This window comes from Physeter macrocephalus, chromosome 19, assembly GCF_002837175.3.
Source record: "Physeter macrocephalus isolate SW-GA chromosome 19, ASM283717v5, whole genome shotgun sequence".
Lineage (NCBI taxonomy): Eukaryota > Metazoa > Chordata > Mammalia > Artiodactyla > Physeteridae > Physeter > Physeter macrocephalus.
In genome coordinates this window covers 41,838,224-41,844,386 of record NC_041232.1, presented here as the reverse complement: position 1 = coordinate 41,844,386, position 6,163 = coordinate 41,838,224, and positions in this window count along the sequence as shown.

Genomic DNA, 6,163 nt, shown 5'->3' with positions numbered 1-6,163 from the left:
CCGCCTGCCGATCCAGGGGACACGGGTTCGTGCCCCGGTCCGGGAAGATCCCACATGCCGCGGAGCGGCTGGGCCCATGAGCCATGGCCGCTGAGCCTACGCGTCCGGAGCCTGTGCTCCGCAATGGAAGAGGCCACAACAGTGAGAGGCCCGCGTACCGAAAAAAAAAAAAAAACACCCAGGAAGAGGCAACCTTAGCTGAGCGTTTTCAGGTGTTGTAGCCCCTTTGCGGTACGGTGAAGATCCGCTGCGTTAGGTCAACCTTCAAAGCTTCTAATTCCTGTGAGTCAAGTTCCAGATTTACACCCAAACCCTTCTAGCTATAGCTTGGCTTCCTCTGTAGTTCTGCTGATGAGGATAAAATGTAAGAGACGTGCCTGAGTGCTGATTCCAGGCTGCACGGCAGTTGTGTTTTCTTATTGTGGAGTAATAAGTTGGCATTCTGATTTCATAAATTAGTCTCAGGAGCTTTGATAATGTGCACCTTTGCCTAGAGAAATGGATTCCCTATGTATGAGCTGACAATATACAGAAGGTGGAAGGCCAAATCAGAGTCATGCTACCACAGACAGCCTTGGGAGACCACAGGGAAGCTGTCCCCCCAGCACCCAACAAGCCCCCCTAGGGTCCTCAGATGCTTTCCCTTTATCTCCTCTGAAGTCTGAATCCATACAAGGGGCTCAGTAGCTATCTGCTGAATGATTAAACATTTTCCATTTCTGTAGCATTGTTTAGATTAAAAAACAAGTCCCAAGCATCATATTTTTTGATTCTTAAGACAATACTAAGGGTACATATGAAAGTTAATATGTTCATTTTATAGGTGAAAAAAACTGTGCCATAGTGTTTGTTGACTTGTTTGAGGTCACGATGCTAGTAACAACCAAGCCACAATACACTCAAAAAAGTGACTGCAGATATTTTTAACCTGGACATATCATTAATGCCTTATTACCAAAAATATGCCACTCAAAACACATATAGATAAATAATAATACAATAGCTAAAAGTTATGCAGCCCTTACTATGCGCAAGGTACTGTGCTAAGCAATTTACGTACATTAATGTATTTAGTCCTTATGAAGTCAGTACAAATTCCTATTCTCATTTTACAAGTGAGGAAAATAAACCTCAGAGAAATTATGTAGGTTGTTCAAGATCACACGGTTAGGAAGTATCAGAACTGGGAATTAAACCCAGACACTCAAAACCTATGGTCTTACCCTATGTTATAGAGTGAATATATGAAAATCCTTGCCTGGTTGGATACCATAAATCTTGGATTCTTCTTCCAGCTTGATTTGTCACATGCAAAAGGCACCTTTTCCATTTGGTTTAGTAGCCAAGTTTGAGATTTAGTTTCTGTGCTCATATCTCATCATGCATGTATTTGGAAATCTGTCACTTCCTCCAGCCCCACCACATCTGCCAACTTATGCTTTCTTTTTTTAAAAATAAATTTATTTATTTTATTTATCTTATTTTTGGCTGTGTTGGGTCTTTGTTGCTGCGTGTGGGCTTTCTCTAGTTGCAGTGAGCGGGGGCTGCTCTTCGTTGTGGAGCACGGGCTCTAGGCACGCGGGCTTCAGTAGTTGTGGCTCGCGGTCTATAGAGCGCAGACTTAGTAGCTGCGGCACACGGGCTTAGCTGCTCCACGTCATGTGGGATCTTACCGGACCAGGGCTCGAACCCGTGTCCCCTACATTGGCAGGCGGATTCTTAACCACTGCGCCACCAGGGAAGTCCACTTATGCTTTCTAAGATAAGGACGATCCCCAAAATTGACACCTCAACTCCCAGTTCAAGATAACCTAAACTCCCAATTCTAGATTTCCCCAGTCTGACTCAAACTGCTTCCAAATAGGCCCAGTTATGATAGACAAAATGAGATGAAATTTTATTCTATTGAAAGACAATTCCATTGGAATACAAGCACTAAATAACGTCCCACCCCCAACATTTCTCAGATTTCGGATCAACTTAATAGACAGCAACCTGTATTTCAATAGGTATCTCACCTAACAGAATCCTTCGTGATATTCTTGAGAGTATTCTCTCCCCAGGCCACCCAACACAATCATCCATGTTACTCTTTCATTCAATACTTATTGAACCACTAATAGGTGTAAGCCACAAGCCTAAGCTGATGCCTTTGAGAAACAAGGCAAAGGCATTAGCCATTGTTGTCAATCTGCTTACTATTTATTAGAGTTAAAGGATGTACAAAAAAGAGTATTAGAAGAAAAGTATTATTAGTTGCAAAAGATATGTATTTAAAAACTGTGGAGGTTTAGAGGAGGGATTGTTTCATTTATTTTAAAGAGTCAGGAGGCCTCGTAAAGAAAGACACATTTAAGTTGGAGTTAAGCAGGAGTGCCAAGGCAAGATGCTATTCCAGGTTGAGCAAACAGCAAGATCAAAGGACAGGGGCTGAGACAAAGCAGAACATTCATCTGGCTGGGCTGGAGCAGTGGATGGATCGAAGGATATAGGAAGGAGTCATCTGGAAAGGTGGGTTGGGACCAGAGTATATTGCACCTTGAATGTACAGCCCTGCATTACACTCTGAAGTAACCATGGAAGGGAGTAGCGTTCTTTTTGTTACATAGCAGAGTGGTTAAAGCAAGGGACACCGGAGTCAGATAAATTTCCAGCTTTACCACATAGTATTTCAGTGACTTTGAGAAAATCATTTAACCACTCTAAGTCTCAGTTTCCTCATCTGTGAAATGATAATGAATATAAGAACTACATGTCAAGGGGTTGTGATGACAATTAAAGCAATGATTACAAAAGGATACTTGACATTGAGGTTGGCGATAGTAGGTACTAGGAAACATTATTAGTGTTAAATGAGTAAATAAATAGTGAAAGACTTTTAAATTTCTTTTTTTTTTTTTTTTTTTTTTTTTTTTTGCGGTACACGGGCCTCTCACTGTTGTGGCCTCTCCCGTTGTGGAGCACAGGCTCCGGACGCACAGGCTCAGTGGCCATGGGTCACGGGCCTAGCCGCTCTGCGGCATGTGGGATCGTCCCGGACCGGGGCACGAACCCGCGTCCCCTGCATCGGCAGGCGGATTCTCAACCACTGCACCGCCAGGGAAGCCCTAAATTTCTTATAACTCACTCTGCATGCCTTGGAATAATTTCTAACTCATCTGTGTCCCTTTGACTGTGACAAAGGGATTCTACATGTGTGCAGTTGAGCTTATATGGATACCTATGTCCCTTTAGCCCTTCTACCACTTCTGTGATTGCACTGGCCTTTCTGGCAGACACATCACACTGATAGTTTATATGAATCTTCTATGTAGATAAAACCTAAAGGACTTTTTCACAGATACTATACCTGCTATGGAAGGCCTCCTGAATCCTGACCTCATGCAATTATTATTTTTTCCTAAATGTAGAACTTTACACCATCTCTGTTAATTTAATTTTACTAATTTCAATCAAACTTTTCCTTATAGAAATGTTCCTAAACATACTAATTTTATCTAGCATTTAACTATAAATCACCTGAAAATTTGATAAGCGTTGAACTTATCACTAAAAATACCTAACTGGGTTAGAACAAAACAGTTTTGAATTAAATAGCTTTATAGGTCCCCTCTGGTTTATTAATCCATTAATCACTACTATTAGGCTATGATCATTCAACCAGCTAGACTTTTCTTAATATTTGTACATTCTTTTTGCTCAAAAGGCTATCCTGACACTTTGGATCATATACCTGCCCAACTAGGATGTAATTTATCTGCCCCATTATCTATAATAAAAAGGTAAACTAGATGTTGTTTCCGTGACTTGTTCTTTGTTAACATGTGCTGGGTTTCCATGATCACTGTTTTCTTAACTAAACACTCCCCAAATATTTGTTTTATATCTGTGCTTTTCTCAAAGTTCCCAATGTACGCGCATAAACTAGATGTTTCCGTGACTTGTTCTTTGTTAACATGTGCTGGGTTTCCATGATCACTGTTTTCTTAACTAAACACTCCCCAAATATTTGTTTTATATCTGTGCTTTTCTCAAAGTTCCCAATGTACGCGCAGAAGAAGGTTTGCTCACCAGGAAAGATCTGGCCAAATGTCCTTATGGAAGCTTTTCCAGGGAAGTCAGTATGGATTCTTAAATTTACACATTGCTGTGTGGGGAGGCAGCATGAGTTGGATCAGGAGACAGTGCAAGACTTTTAGCTACATCTATTTAATATAACATGAGATATGTTTACTTACAAAACCCTTTATAAGGCCGCCTGAGTAGCTTAGGTATTACATGTTATACTAGTCGTAAGGCATATTTTAAGGTATTTTGCAAGTGACTTGTTCTTTGTTAACATGTGCTGGGTTTCCATGATCACTGTTTTCTTAACTAAACACTCCCCAAATATTTGTTTTATATCTGTGCTTTTCTCAAAGTTCCCAATGTACACGCAGAAGAAGGTTTGCTCACCAGGAAAGATCTGGCCAAATGTCCTTATGGGAGCTTTTCCAGGGAAGTCAGTATGGATTCTTAAATTTACACATTGCTGTGTGGGGAGGCAGCATGAGTTGGATCAGGAGACAGTGCAAGACTTTTAGCTACATCTATTTAATATAACATGAGATATGTTTACTTACAAAACCCTTTATAAGGCCGCCTGAGTAGCTTAGGTATTACATGTTATACTAGTCGTAAGGCATATTTTAAGGTATTTTGCAAAGAAGAGAACATATTCTGAGGTCTTTAATTTTTATATGGAACTATCATGGATGCAAAGGAAGAATATGACAATTAATTCTGTTTCCTAAGGTCATTTCATTCAAAGACAACAGCTGGAAATTCTGCTATTTTGAATAGGTTTTAGCAATTAACAGTATAAAAAAATTAACAGAGAATGCCAAGATTTTATTCTACCCAGCAATCAAAAGTAGTTTTTCTATCAAAAGGAGCTGAAAGAGACTTCTTTTGACCCTGACCACCATTTCCATTTGTAGTTCATTGTCCCAAATCTCTTGTCCTAAAAAGCCTTCACAGAGCAAACACCTTAGTAGCTTGTTGTCACCTCTACTGCACTTTGTCCAATAAATTGTGTCAATATACTTCCTATTCTCGGCCTTTTATTCTGACTCCATGGGATGCTGGCATCATTCCAAACCTGCTGGGTCCCAATCCTAGTTTTATAGAAATTTTTTTAAAAATCAATGAGAGAAAAAAATGTTTCTGGATAGCTCAGCTGACATAGCCACAGGCTGGCTGGCGCTATTCGGTATTATCCACATGACCAGCTAGACAGAGACTTTGTTATTTCACAGTTCACCTTGCTATCCAAGTCACTCAATTGTTGCAATCAGTGCTAGTGCTTCGGGGTGAAAATAAATAAATAACAAATGTGGGCTAGCAGAGGTTTCTGGCTGGCGCTGGGAATACACACAGAACAGCAGTACAGCCTGCTGGGGTCTAAATCAACTAATCAATTCTTGATTTTATTTTTTCTTTTTCTTTTTTTGTTTATACTTTGTCAGCTAATAGATTGTGACCCATGAAATTACTTCTTTGAAAAGGAGCTTGCTGTAGGTAATACTCTTCTTTCTAAAAGAAAATCTACTGACTATGGCATCATTGGGTGACAGCCCCTAGCACGGGTTGCTGCAAGTCGAGAGTCAAAAAGGGTAGGGTAATCTAGTAAGCAACAAGAAGAGACTTCTTGCTTTGAAGCAGATGAATTCTTTAAAAGGTGTTAGAAGCTACCTTCCCATGCAGTAGCCTAGGGATGATACAGTTCATCCGAAGAGCCTCATTCAGAATGGGAAAAATAAAAATACAAACCTATCCAACTTGGCATGAAAAACATAAATGGGTTTGAATAATTGAAAGCAAGCAGACTTAACCATACTGCAGCCAAAACTCAACAGCATGCTGGCTCCTGCTACATAGAAAAGCAATCTAGGGCATTATCTCACGTGTCATTCTTTATACTTTCCTTTAATAAAACTCTAGCAAGAGGATTTGTGTTTTAAAGATCAATGCCACGGCTTCCCTGGTGGCGCAGTGGTTGAGAGTCCGCCTGCCGATGCAGGGGACGCGGGTTCGTGCCCCGGTCCGGGAAGATCCCACATGCCGCGGAGCGGCTAGGCCCGTGAGCCATGGCCGCTGAGCCTGTGCTCCGCAACGGGAGAGG